This window comes from Mustela lutreola, chromosome 3, assembly GCF_030435805.1.
Source record: "Mustela lutreola isolate mMusLut2 chromosome 3, mMusLut2.pri, whole genome shotgun sequence".
NCBI classification, from domain to species: domain Eukaryota; kingdom Metazoa; phylum Chordata; class Mammalia; order Carnivora; family Mustelidae; genus Mustela; species Mustela lutreola.
In genome coordinates this window covers 93,026,703-93,041,644 of record NC_081292.1, presented here as the reverse complement: position 1 = coordinate 93,041,644, position 14,942 = coordinate 93,026,703, and the positions used below count along the sequence as shown (strand labels likewise).

General features: G+C 37.1%; 1 non-coding gene across 1 annotated transcript; it reads right to left on the bottom strand.

Moving 5' to 3' along the window:
* Positions 1-12,579: 12,579 nt before the first annotated feature.
* Positions 12,580-12,683, bottom strand: LOC131828387 (U6 spliceosomal RNA). Its single transcript, XR_009352402.1, has one exon. It is a non-coding gene; the product is annotated as a U6 spliceosomal RNA (small nuclear RNA).
* Between the last annotated feature and the right edge of the window lie 2,259 nt (positions 12,684-14,942).

Sequence of the window (14,942 nt, the reverse complement as noted above, 5' to 3'; positions counted from 1 at the left end):
CGGGAGTAATTGAGCTCTTTTCTCCAAGCATGGCCAGAGGCCAGGGAGATGAGAATGACCAAGGACTTTTCTCCAAGTACGAGTGACAGAGCGCTTTTCTTCAAGCATGGCCAGAGGCCGGGAAGATGGGAGTGATTAAGCACCTTTCTCTAAGTGTGCACTGAGGAGTGGGGCCCTGAGCTCTCCACTCCTCTGGGCAGGATTGTGAGACCGCCATTATTCCATCATCCAGAACTCTACGGAAAGCCTCCAGGGAACAAAAGCTCCCGGATTACTTAGCCTTACCCCAGGTAAGGGCAGGACAAATCCATCTCGGGCAAAGACACTTGAGAATCAATACAACAGGCCCCTTCCCCAGAACACCAACAAGAAACCCAGCCAAGATCAACTTCACTTAGTAAGGAGAACAGTGGAATTCCAGAGGAGGAGAATGCAGAACAAGGAGTTCGTGGCTTTCTCCCAATGATTCATTAGTCTTGCAGTTATATTTTTTTTCTTTTTTCTTCTGCTAATTTTTTTAACTTTTACCCTTTCCTCTTTTAATGATTTTTTAAACTAGTTTATTTTTAAAATACCTTACAAAAAATAATAATCTATTTTGAACCTTCATTATTATAGTCATAATTTATCCTCCATTGTACCTAACTATATATTTTTTTACACATAGGGTTTTTTCTTCTAAAAAATTTGGGGTATAACTTCTCCTAATAGAACAAAATATACCCTAAATCTAGCTCCAAGATTGTTCTAGTGTCCAGCCTGTGCAAATTCTCTCCAGTTTATTTTTCTTTATTGTCCCAACCAACTTGCTCTATCAACTTATTTTTTAGAAATTAAATTTTTTTCTCATTTTTTTAAGATTTTATTTATTTATCAGAGAGGGGGAGAGAGTGAGCACAGGCAGACAGGAAGGCAGGCAGAGGCAGAGGGAGAAGCAGGCTCCCTGCCGAGAAAGGAGCCCGGTGTGGGACTCGATCCCAGGACGCTGAGATCATGACCTGAGCTGAAGGTAGTTGCTTAACCAACTGAACCACCCAGGCATCCCTTTTTTTCTCATTTTTATAGGTTTATTCCATCCCTTCACTGTGCCTACCCTTATATGTTTTTCATCCTTTAAAATCTTGGGAGGTAGTTTCTTCTAAGAGACCCAAAAACTCCCAAAATTAAGTGAGTGACCCTGTTCTAGTCACAAGTCTAGTATATATATATATATTTTCTTTTTTAATACTTTTTCCTTGTTTTCATTTTTTTAAAACCTTTTTTCCCCCCTTGAACTTCTTTTTTATCCCCTTTCGTTCTCCCACAACTTGGGTCTCTTCTGATTTGGTTGAAGCACATTTTCCTGGGGTCTTTACCACTCTTTTAGCATTTTATTTGCTCCTTTACATATTCTTATCTGCTCAAAATAACAAGGTGGAAAAACTCACCACAAAAAAACGAACAGGAGGCAGTACCAAAGGCTAGGGACCTAATCAAAACAGACATTGGTAATATGACAGAACTAGAGTTTAGAATGACAACTCTCAAGGTTCTAGCTGGGCTCGAAAAAGGCATGGAAGTTATTAGAGAAACCCTCTCCAGAGAGATAAAAGCCCTTTCTGGAGAAATAAAAGAACTAAAATCTAACCAAGTTGAAATCAAAAGAGCTATTAATGAGGTGCAATAAAAAATGGAAGTTCTGTGGGAGGAGTCAAGATGGCGGAGAAGTAGCAGGCTGAGACTATTTCAGCTAGCCGGAGATCAGCTAGATAGCTTATCTAAAGATTGCAAACACCTGAAAATCCATCGGCAGATCGAAGAGAAGAAGAACAGCAATTCTGGAAGCAGAAAAACAACCACTTTCTGAAAGGTGTTTTCTTATTTTTAAATTCTTTTCTTTTCTTTTTTCTCTTTTTTCTTTTTTTTTTCTTTCTTCCTTTTTGAACCTCTTTTTATCCCCTTTCTCCCCCCTCATGATTTTGGATCTCTTCTAATTTGGTTAAAGCATATTTTCCTGGGGTTGTTGCCACCCTTTTAGTATTTTACTCGCCCCTTCATATACTCTTACCTGGACAAAATGACAAGACGGAAAAATTCAACAGAAGAAAAAGAACAAGAGGCAGTACCAAAGGCTAGGGACCTAATCAATACAGACATTGGTAATATGTCAGATCTAGAGTTCAGAATGACAATTCTCAAGGTTCTAGCCAGGCTCGAAAAAGGCATGGAAGATATGAGAGAAACCCTCTCGAGAGATATAAAAGCCCTTTCTGGAGAAATAAAAGAACTCAAATCTAAGCAAGTTGAAATCAAAAAAGCTATTAATGAGGTGCAATAAAAAATGGAGGCTCTCACTGCTAGGATAAATGAGGCAGAAGAAAGAATTAGTGATATAGAAGACCAAATGACAGAGAATAAAGAAGCTGAGCAAAAGAGGGACAAACAGCTACTGGACCACGAGGGGAGAATTCGAGAGATAAGTGACACCATAAGATGAAACAACATTAGAATAATTGGGATTCCAGAAGAAGAAGAAAGAGAGGGGGGAGCAGAAGGTATACTAGAGAGAATTATTGGGGAGAATTTCCCCAATATGGCAAAGGGAACGAGCATCAAAATTCAGGAGGTTCAGAGAACGCCCCTCAAAATCAATAAGAATAGGCCCACACCCCGTCACCTAATAGTAAAATTTAAAAGTCTCAGTGACAAAGAGAAAATCCTGAAAGCAGCCCGGGAAAAGAAGTCTGTAAAATACAATGGTAAGAATATTAGATTGGCAGCTGACTTATCCACAGAGACCTGGCAGGCCAGAAAGAGCTGGCATGATATTTTCAGAGGATTAATGAGAAAAACATGCAGCCCAGAATACTATATCCAGCTAGGCTATCATTGAAAATAGAAGGAGAGATTAAAAGCTTCCAGGACAAACAACAACTGAAAGAATTTGCAAACACCAAACCAGCTCTACAGGAAATCTTGAAAGGGGTCCTCTAAGCAAAGAGAGAGCCTACAAGTGGTAGATCAGAAAGGAACAGAGACCATATACAGTAACAGCCACCTTACAGGCAATACAATGGCCCTAAATTCATATCTCTCAATAGTTACCCTGAATGTTAATGGGCTAAATGCCCCTGTCAAAAGACACAGAGTATCAGAATGGATAAAAAAACAAAACCCATCTATATGTTGCCTCCAAGAAACACATTTTACGCCCGAAGACACCTCCAGATTTAAAGTGAGGGGGTGGAAAAGAATTTACCATGCTAATGGACATCAGAAGAAAGCAGGAGTGGCAATCCTTATATCAGATCAATTAGATTTTAAGCCAAAGACTATAATAAGAGATGAGGAAGGACACTATATCATACTCAAAGGGTCTGTCCAACAAGAAGATTTAACAATTTTAAATATCTATGCCCCCAACGTGGGAGCAGCCAACTATATAAACCAATTAATAACAAAATCAAAGAAACACATCAACAATAATACAATAATAGTAGGGGACTTTAACACTCCCCTCACTGAAATGGACAGATCATCCAAGCAAAAGATCAGCAAGGAAATAAAGGCCTTAAACGACACACTGGACCACATGGACATCACAGATATATTCAGAACATTTCATCCCAAAGCAACAGAATACACATTCTTCTCTAGTGCACATGGAACATTCTCCAGAATAGATCACATCCTCGGTCCTAAGTCAGGACTCAACCGGTATCAAAAGATTGGGATCATTCCCTGCATATTTTCAGACCACAATGCTCTAAAGCTAGAACTCAACCACAAAAGGAAGTTTGAAAAGAACCAAAATACATGGAGACTAAACAGCATCCTTCTAAAGAATGAATGGGTCAACCGGGAAATTAAAGAAGAATTGAAAAAAATCATGGAAACAAATGATAATGAAAATACAACGGTTCAAAATCTGTGGGACACAACAAAGGCAGTCCTGAGAGGAAAATATATAGCGGTACAAGCCTTTCTCAAGAAACAAGAAAGTTCTCCGGTACACAACCTAACCCTACACCTAAAGGAGCTGGAGAAAGAACAAGAAAGAAACCCTAAGCCCAACAGGAGAAGAGAAATCATAAAGATCAGAGCAGAAATCAATGAAATAGAAACAAAAAAACAATAGAACAAATCAACGAAAGTAGGAGCTGGATCTTTGAAAGAATTAATAAAATTGATAAACCCCTGGCCTGACTTATCAAAAAGAAAAGAGAAAGGACCCAAATAAATAAAATCATGAATGAAAGAGGAGAGATCACAACTAACACCAAAGAAATACAAACTATTATAAGAACATACTATGAGCAACTCTACGGCAATAAATTCGACAATCTGGAAGAAATGGATGCATTCCTAGAAACATATAAACTACCACAACTGAACAAGGAAGAAATAGAAAGCCTGAACAGACCCATAACCAGTAAGGAGATTGAAACAGTCACCAAAAATCTCCAAACAAACAAAAGCCCAGGGCCAGACGGCTTCCTGGGGGATTTCTACCAAACATTTAAAGAAGAACTAATTCCTATTCTCCTAAAACTGTTCCAAAAAATAGAAATGGAAGGAAAACTTCCAAACTCAATTTATGAGGCCAGCATCACCTTGATCCCAAAACCAGGCAAGGATCCCACCAAAAAAGAGAGCTATAGACCAATATCCTTGATGAACACAGATGCGAAAATACTCACCAAAATACTAGCCAATAGGATTCAACAGTACATTAAAAAGATTATTCACCACGACCAAGTGGGATTTATTCCAGGGCTGCAAGGTTGGTTCAACATCCGCAAATCAGTCAATGTGATACAACACATCAATAAAAGAAAGAACAAGAACCACATGATACTCTCAATAGATGCTGAAAAAGCATTTGACAAAGTACAGCATCCCTTCCTGATCAAAACTCTTCAAAGTGTAGGGATAGAGGGCACATACCTCAATATCATCAAAGCCATCTATGAAAAACCCACCGCAAATATCATTCTCAATGGAGAAAAACTGAAAGCTTTTCCGCTAAGGTCAGGAACACGGCAGGGATGTCCATTATCACCACTGCTATTCAACATAGTACTAGAGGTCCTAGCCTCAGCAATCAGACAACAAAAGGAAATTAAAGGCATCCAAATCGGCAAAGAAGAAGTCAAATTATCACTCTTCGCAGATGATATGATACTATATGTGGAAAACCCAAAAGACTCCACTCCAAAACTGCTAGAACTTATACAGGAATTCAGTAAAGTGTCAGGATATAAAATCAATGCACAGAAATCAGTTGCATTTCTCTACACCAACAGCAAGACAGAAGAAAGGGAAATTAAGGAGTCAATCCCATTTACAATTGCACCCAAAACCATAAGATACCTAGGAATAAACCTAACCAAAGAGACACAGAATCTATACTCAGAAAACTATAAAGTACTCATGAAAGAAATTGAGGAAGACACAAAGAAATGGAAAAATGTTCCATGCTCCTGGATTGGAAGAATAAATATTGTGAAAATGTCTATGTTACCTAAAGCAATCTACACATTTAATGCAATTCCTATCAAAGTGCCATCCATCTTTTTCAAAGAAATGGAACAAATAATTCTAAAATTTATATGGAACCAGAAAAGACCTCGAATAGCCAAAGGGATATTGAAAAAGAAAGCCAACATTGGTGGCATCACAATTCCGGACTTCAAGCTCTATTACAAAGCTGTCATCATCAAGACAGCATGGTACTGGCACAAAAACAGACACATAGATCAATGGAACAGAAAAGAGAGCCCAGAAATACATCCTCAACTCTATGGTCAACTCATCTTTGACAAAGCAGGAAAGAATGTCCAATGGAAAAAAGACAGCCTCTTCAATAAATGGTGCTGGGAAAATTGGACAGCCACATGCAGAAAAATGAAATTGGACCATTTCCTTACACCACACACAAAAATAGACTCAAAATGGATGAGGGACCTCAATGTGCGAAAGGAATCCATCAAAATCCTTGAGGAGAACACAGGCAGCAACCTCTTCGACCTCAGCCGCAGCAACATCTTCCTAGGAACAACGCCAAAGGCAAGGGAAGCAAGGGCAAAAATGAACTATTGGGATTTCATCAAGATCAAAAGCTTTTGCACAGCAAAGGAAACAGTTAACAAAATCAAAAGACAACAGACAGAATGGGAGAAGATATTTGCAAACGACATATCAGATAAAGGACTAGTGTCCAGAATCTATAAAGAACTTAGCAAACTCAACACCCAAAGAACAAATAATCCAATCAAGAAATGGGCAGAGGACATGAACAGACATTTCTGCAAAGAAGACATCCAGATGGCCAACAGACACATGAAAAAGTGCTCCATATCACTCGGCATCAGGGAAATACAAATCAAAACCACAATGCGATATCACCTCACACCAGTCAGAATGGCTAAAATCAACAAGTCAGGAAATGACAGATGCTGGCGAGGATGCGGAGAAAGGGGAACCCTCCTACACTGTTGGTGGGAATGCAAGCTGGTGCAACCTCTCTGGAAAACAGCATGGAGGTTCCTCAAAATGTTGAAAATAGAACTGCCCTATGACCCAGCAATTGCACTATTGGGTATTTACCCTAAAGATACAAACGTAGTGATCCAAAGGGGCACGTGTACCCGAATGTTTATAGCAGCAATGTCCACAATAGCCAAACTATGGAAAGAACCTAGATGTCCATCAACAGATGAATGGATCAAGAAGATGTGGTATATATACACAATGGAATACTATGCAGCCATCAAAAGAAATGAAATCTTGCCATTTGCGACAACATGGATGGAACTAGAGCGTATCATGCTTAGCGAAATAAGTCAAGCAGAGAAAGACAACTATCATATGATCTCCCTGATATGAGGAAGTGGTGATGGAACATGGGGGCTTAAGTGGGTAGGAGAAGAATCAATGAAACAAGATGGGATTGGGAGGGAGACAAACCATAAGTGACTCTTAAACTCACAAAACAAACTGAGGGTTGCTGGGGTAGGGGGTTTGGGAGAAGGGGGTGGGATTATGGACATTGAGGAGGGTATGTGCTTTGGTGAGTGCTGTGAAGTGTATAAACCTGGTGATTCACAGACCTGTACCCCTGGGGATAAAAATATATGTTTATAAAAAATAAAAAATTATAAAAAAAAATGGAAGTTCTTACTGCTAGGATAAATGAGGCAAAAGAATTAGTGATATAGAAGACCAAATGATGGAGAATAAAGAAGCTGAGCAAAAGAGAGACAAACAAATACTGGACCACGAGGAGAGAATTTGAGAGATAAGTGAAACCATAAGACGACACAACATTAGAATAATTGGGATCCCAGAAGAAGAAGAAAGAGAGAGGGGAGCAGAAGGTATATTGGAGAGAATTTTGTAGAGAATTTCTTTAATATGGCAAAGGGAAAAAACATCAAAATTCAGGAGATGCAAAGAATGACCCTCAAAATCAATAAAAATAGGTCCACACCCCGTAACCTGATAGTAAAATTTACAACGGTTAACAACAAAGAGAAAATCCTGAAAGCAGCCTGGGAAAAGAAGTATGTATTGTACAACAGTAAAAATATTTGATTGGCAGCAGACTTATCCACAGAGACCTGGCAGGCCAGAAAGAACTGGCATTATATATTCAGTGTTAAATGAGGAAAACATGCAGCCAAGAATACTATATCCAGCTAGGCTATCATTGAAAATAGAAGGAGAGATTAAAAAGCTACCAGGACAAACAAAAGCTGAAAGAATTTGCAAACACCAAACCAACTCTCTAGGAAATATTGAAAGGGGTCCTCTAAGCAAAGAGAGAGCCTAAAAGTAGTAGATCAGAAAGGAACAGAAACAATATACAGTAACAGTCACATTATAGGCAATACAATGCCACTAAATTCATATCTCTCAATAGTTACCCTGAATGTAAATGGCCTAAATGCACCAATCAAAAGACACAGGGTATCAGAATGGATAAAAAGCAAAACCCGTCAATATGCTGCCCAAGAAACTCATCATAGACCCGAAGACACCTAAAGATTTAAAGAGAGGGGGTGGAAAACAATTTACCATGCTAATGGACATCAGAAGAAAGCTGGGGTGGCAATCCTTATATCAGATCAATTAGATTTTAAGCCAAAGACTATAATAAGAGATGAGGAAGAACACTATATCATACTCAAAGGGTCTGTCCAACAAGAAGACCTAACAATTTTAAATATCTATGTCCTTAACATGGGAGCAACCAACTATATAAACCAATTAATAACAAAATCTAAGAAACACATCGACAATAATAAAATAATAGTAGGGGAATTTAACACTCCCCTCATTGAAATGGACAGATCATCCAAGCAACAGATCCACAAGGAAAAAGGCCTTAAATGACACACTGGACAAGATGGACATCACAGGTATATTCAACACATTCCATCCCAAAATAACAGAATACACATTCTTCTCTAGTGCACATGGAACATTCTCCAGAATAGACCACATCCTGGGCCATAAATCAGATCTCAACCATTATCAAAAGATTGGGATCATCCCCTGCATATTCTCAGACCACAATGCTCTGAAACTAGAACTCAATCACAAGAGGAAATTTGGAAAGAACACAAATACATGGAGACTAAACAGCATCCTTCTAAAAAATGAATTGGTCAACCAGGAAATTAAAGAAGAATTGAAAAAAATTCATGGAAACAAATGATAATGAAAACAAAAGTGTTCAAAATCTGTGGGATACAGCAAAGGCAGTCCTGAGAGGAAAATATAAAGCTGTACGAGCCTTTCTCAAGAAACAAGAAAGATCTCAAATACACAACATAACCCTACACCTAAAGGAATCGGAGAAAGAACAACAAAGAAAGCCTAAACCCAGCAGGAGAAGAGGAATAATAAAGATCAGAGAAGAAATCAATGAAATAGAAACAAACAAAAAAACACAAAAAACCAAAAAAAAAAAAAAAAAACAATAGAACAAATCAACGAAACTAGGAGCTGGTTCTTTGAAAGAATTAATAAGATTGATAAAGAAATAGAAAGGACCCAAATAAATAAAATCATGAATGAAAGAGGAGAGATCACAACCAACACCAAAGAAATACAAACAATTATAAGAACATACTATGAGCAACTCTGCGCCAACAAATTCAACAATCTGGAAGAAATGGATACATTCCTAGAGACATATAAACTACCACAACTGAACCAGGAAGAAATAGAAAACCTGAACAGACCCATAACCAGTATGTAGATTGAAACAGTCATCAAAAATCTCCAGGGGCGCCTGGGTGGCTCAGTGGATTAAGCTGCTGCCTTCGGATTGGGTCATGATCTCAGGGTTCTGGGATCGAGTCCCACGTCGGGCTCTCTGCTCAGCAGGGAGCCTGCTTCCCTCTCTCTCTCTCTCTGGCTGCCTCTCTGTATACTTGTGATTTCTCTCTGTCAAATAAATAAATCTTTAAAAAAAAATCTCCAAACAAACAAAAGCCACGGGCCAGATGGCTTCCCAGGGGAATTCTGCCAAACATTTAAAGAAGAATTAATTCCTATTCTCATGATACTGTTCCAAAAAAATAGAAATGGAAGGAAAACTTCCAAACTCTTTTTTTCTGAGGCCACCAGCATCACCTTGATCCCAAAACCAGACAAGGATCCCATCAAAAAAGAGAACTACAGACCAATATCCTTGATGAACACAGATGTGAAAATTCTCACCAAAATACTAGCCAATAGGATTCAACAGTACATTCAAAGGATTATTCACCACGACCAACTGGGATTTATTCCAGGGCTACAAGGTTGGTTCAACATCTGCAAATCAATCAATGTGATACAACACATTAATAAAATAAAGAACAAGAACCATATGATACTCTCCATAGATGCTGAAAAAGCATTTGGCAAAGTGCAGTATCCCTTCCTGATTAAAACTCTTCAAAGTGTAGGCATAGAGGGCACATATTATCAATATTATCAAAGCCATCTATGAAAAACCCACTGCAAATATCATTTTCAATGGAGAAAAACTGAATACTTTTCCGCTGAGGTCAGGAACACGGCAGGGATGTCCGTTATCACCACTGCTATTCAACATCGTAATAGAAGTCCTAGCCTCAGCAATCAGACAACAAAAAGAAATTAAGGCATCAAAATTTTGCCAAATTGGCAAAAGAGAAGTCAAACTATCCCTGTTTGCAGACGATATGACACTGTATGTGGAAAACTTGAAGGACTCCACTCCAAATCTGCTATAACTTGTATAGGAATTCTGTAAAGTGTCAGGATATAAAATCAATGCACAAAAATTGGTTGCATTTTTTTTATACCAACAAGACTGTAGAAATAGAAATTAAGGAGTGAATCCCATTTACAATTGCACCCAAAACCCTAAGATACCTAGGAATAAACCTAACCAAAGAGACAAAGAATCTATACTCAGAAAACTCTAAAGTACTCATGAAAGAAATTGAAGAAGACACAAAGAAATGGAAAAATGTTCCATGCTCTTGTATTGGAAGAACAAATATTGTGAAAATGTCTATGCTACCTAAAGCAATCTACACATTTAATGCAATCCCTATCAAAATCCCATCCATCTTTTTTTCAAAGAAATGGGACAAATCATCCTAAAATATATATGGAACCACAAAAATACCTCGAATTGCTAGAGGAATATTGAAAAAGAAAGCCAAAGTTGTTGGCATCACAATTCCAGATTTCAAGCTCTATTACAAAGTTGTCATCATTGAGATAGTAGGGAACTGTCCCCAAAACAGACATAGATCAATGGAACAGAATAGAGAGCCCAGAAATACACCCTCAACTCTATGGTCAACTAATCTTCAACAAAGCAGGAAGGAATGTCCTATGGAAAAGAGACAGCCTCTTCAACAAATGGTGTTGGGAAAATTGAAGAGCCACATGCAGAAAAATGAAGTTGGACCATTTCCTTACACCATACATGAAAATAGACTGGAAATGGATGAAGAAGCATAATGTGAGAAAGGAATCCATCAAAATCCTTGAGGAGAGAACAGGTAGCAACCTCTTTGACCTCAGCAGCAGCAACTTCTTCCTAGGAACATCGCCAAAGGCAAGGGAAGCAAGGGCAAGAATGAACTATTGGGATTTCATCAGATCAAAAAGCTTCTGTTTGCACAGCAAAGGAAACAGTTAACAAAGCCAAAAGATGACTGTCAGAAGTTATCTGGGAGAAGATATTTGCAAATGACATACCAGATAAAAGGCCACTATCTATCCAAAATCTATAAAGAGTTTATCAAACTCAACACCCTAAGAACAAATAATCCAATGAAGAAATGCGCAGAGGACATGAACAGACATTTCTGCAAAGAATACATCCAAATGGCCAACAGACACATGAAAAAATGCTCCACATCACTCGGCATCAGGGAAATAAAAATCAAAACCAGAATGAGATACCACGTCACACCTTTCAGAATGGCTAAAATGAACAAGTCAGTCAATGACAGATGCTGGCAAGGATGTGGAGAAAGGGCAACCCTCCTACACTGTACGTGGGAATGCAAGCTGGTGCAACCACTCTGGAAAACAGCGTGGAGGTGCCTCAAAAAGCTGAAAATAGAACTAGCCTATGACCCAGTGATTGTAGTACTGGGTATATACCCTAAAGATACAAACGTGGCATTCTGAAGGGGCACATGCACTCAAATGTTTATAGCAGCAATGTCCACAATAGTTAAACTATGGAAAGAACCTAAATGTCCTTCAACAGATGAATCTATAAATAAGATGTGGTATATATGTACAATGGGATACTATGCAGCCATCAAAGGAAATGAAATCCTGCTATTTGTGATGACGTGGATGGAACTAGAGGGTATTATGCTTGGCGAAATAAATCAATCTGAGAAAGACAACTATCATATGATCTCCCTGATATGATGAAGTGGAGATGCAACATAGGCGGTTTCAGGCGTACGAAAAGAAAAATAAAAGAAGATGGGATTGGGAGGGAGACAAACCATAAAAGACTGAATCTCACAAAACAGACTGAGGGTTGCTGGGGGGAGGTGTGTTGGGAGAGGATGGTGGGGGTATGGACATTGGGGAGGGCAGGTGCTATGGTGAGTGATGGTGAGTGCTGTGAAATGGGTAAACCTGGAGATTCACAGACCTGTGCCCCTAGGGATAAAAACACATTATATGTTTATAAAAAATTTTTAAAAAATAGTTTTAAAAATCCATTAAAGAAAAAGCACATATTGCAAGCCCAGAGCTAATCTCATATTCAATCAAAAAAAATTGAAAAATTTCCCCTTAAAGATCAGAACAAAGACAAGTGTGTCCACTTTCACTACTCTCATTTGACATAGTACTGGATGTCCTAGCCAGAGAAACAAGGAACACAAAGAAATAAAAGACTCAAAAAAAAAAAAAAAAGGAAGAAGTAAAATTTTCTTTTTTTTAATAACATGAACTTACATGTAAAAGAATCCTAAAAAATTCACAAAAAATTTTGAATAAACAAATTTAGTAAAGCTGCCAAATACAAGATCAATATATAAAAGACAAGAATTTTGTTTTGTTTCGTTTTTTTTTTCCAATATGGAATGCTTCCCAGTTTTTCATGTCATCCTTGTTCAGTGATCAAGCTAATCTCTGCATCATTCCAATTTTAGTATATGTGCTGCCAAAGTAAGCACAAGACGAGCATTTTAACACTCTAATGATGAACTATCTGAAAAAATAAAGAGAACAATCTAATTCACAATAGCATCAAAACTAATGAAATACTTAGGATAAGATTTAACTAAGAAGATGAAAGATATGTACCCCATAAACTATGACATTGATAAAGAAATTGAAGGAGACATAAATGGAAAGATAGCTCATATTTATGAATGGTAAGAATTAACATTGTTAAAATGTCCATACTACCAAAAACCATCTGTAAATTCAATTCCTATCAAAAATCCAATGTTAGGGGTGCCTGGGTGGCTCAGTGGGTTAAGCCACTGCCTTCGGCTCAGGTCATGATCCCAGGGTCCTGGGATCGAGCCCTGCATCAGGCTCTCTGCTCAGCAGGAAGCTGCTACCTCTTCTCTCTCTGCCTGCCTCTCTGCCTGCTTGTCATCTCTCTCTGTCAAATAAATAAATAAAAAATCTTTTAATAAATCCAATATTATTTTTTTACAGAAGTAAGTAAAGAATCCTAGAATTTATATGAGACCATAAAAGACAAATAATTAAAGCAGTTCTGAGAAAGAATGAAGAAGTGAAATTACACTTCTTGATTTGAAACAATACTACAAAGCCCTCATGCTCAAAACAATAAAGTATACTGGTATAAAAACAGACCAATAAACAAGTAGAACAGATTTGAGAGTCCAGAAATAAATCCTTTCATACAGTCACCTAATATTTGACAGGGGCCAACATATATAATGGGTAAAGATAGTCTGTTCAATAAATGATATTTAAAACTGAATAGTCACATAAACCAGCATGAAACTGGAAGCTTATATCACTCATAAATCTTAACTTGAAATAGATCAAAGACTTAAATGTGATGCATGAAACTAAATTTCCTAAAGGAAAACATAGGAAAAATTCTCCTTGACATTGGTCTTGCCAATAGTTTTTGGATACCAGGCCAAAAACACAAGCAAAAGAAGCAAAAATAAATAAATGGTATTACATTAACTAAAGTTTCTGCATTGCCAAAAAAAAAAAAAAGAGAGAGAGAGAGAGAGAGAATGAAAACACAATCCACAGAATGGAAGAAAATACTTACAAATCTTATATCTGAAAAGAGGTTAATAATCAAGAGATACAAATAGAAAAAAATATATCATTAAAAAATAGCAAAAGGATCTCAATAGACTTTTTTTTTCAAAAAAGTTATATAAATGACCAACAGGAGCATTAAAAAGTGCTCAATGTAAAAACTCAGGGCAAATTCATTATGTTGTTGTTTACCTCTGAAAAACACAATATTACTACCTATTAGAATATATACTACCAAAAAATTAAAACTAACAAATTTTGGTAAATATTGGGGAAAATGGGGAACTTATGCACTGTGATAGGGATATAAATTTGTATGGAAAACAGTATGGAGACTATTCATATTATTAAAAGTAAAATTACCATATGATTCAGTAATCCCACTTCTAGGTATATATCTAAAGGAAACGAAGTCACTATTCGAAGACATATCTGCACTCTTATGTTCATTATAAAATTATTAACTCTAAGCAAGAGATGGAAATAACTTCAGTATCCATTAATGGATGAATGAATAAAATAAGTATGGTAAATATATACTATGGAATACTACTTAACCATGAAAAATTAAGAAATACTGCTTTTTACAACAGCATGGATGGATCTTGAAGGTATTATACTAAGTGAAATATTTCAAAGATTTTATATATATTTTTTAATTTATGTATTATGATATCCCTTACATACAGAATCTGAAGAAAAAGCAAACTAATGGAAACTTAGAGTTGAGTTGACAAGAGGTGAACCTGGGGTGGAATAAGGTGGTCAAAGGGCACAAACTTGCAACTATAATATGAAAAAGTTCTGGGGATCTAATGTACAGCATGATGATCATAGTTAATAATATATACATACTTTTTTATTGTGCTTCCCTTTATTAAACTTTACATATATCACATTCTTACAAGTTGAAAGTTTATAGCAATCTTGTATAAAATAGGTCTGCTGCCACCATTTTTCTAAACATTTGTTCATTTTGTGTCTCTCTGTCACATGTTGGTAATTCTTGCAATATTTCAAGTTTTTTCATTATTATTGTATTTGTTATGGTGATCTGTGATCAGTAATTATGACCCACTGAAAACTCAGAACTAGTTTACTTAAGGTATATACATTGTTTTTCTTTAAAGACATAATGCTTTTGAACAGTACAGTATAGTGTTTATTTTTTATAT